Below are 343 nucleotides of genomic sequence, written 5' to 3' on the forward strand. Positions count from 1 at the left end.
TTCCCACAGCGACCACCTCGCCGAGCCCTCGCGAGAATTGCAGCTGTCTCCCTTGAATTGGGGCGGTACCATCGCTGGAATGGGGGTGATGGGGGGGGAGTTGTTCTAGCTAGTTTTCAAGGATGCAAATATAATTATGCTCTCAGTTGCTCACGAAGCCTGAACCTTCAGGTAGTCCCATTAAAGCCTTTCTTCTCCGTCCTGATAGAGAGAAATGCAGCACAGAGGGCGTCCTTCTTCTGGTGTTTCCCCCCACCGCAGATAGTTGGGCTGTGCCAAGCTCCTGTGTTCGCTCCACCGGAGCGGCGGGGGGGGGGGGCCCGGGCGTTTGTGTCTGCGCGGG

Source organism: Mesitornis unicolor, unplaced genomic scaffold (genome assembly GCF_000695765.1).
Source record: "Mesitornis unicolor isolate BGI_N332 unplaced genomic scaffold, ASM69576v1 scaffold757, whole genome shotgun sequence".
Taxonomy (NCBI): Eukaryota; Metazoa; Chordata; class Aves; order Mesitornithiformes; family Mesitornithidae; genus Mesitornis; species Mesitornis unicolor.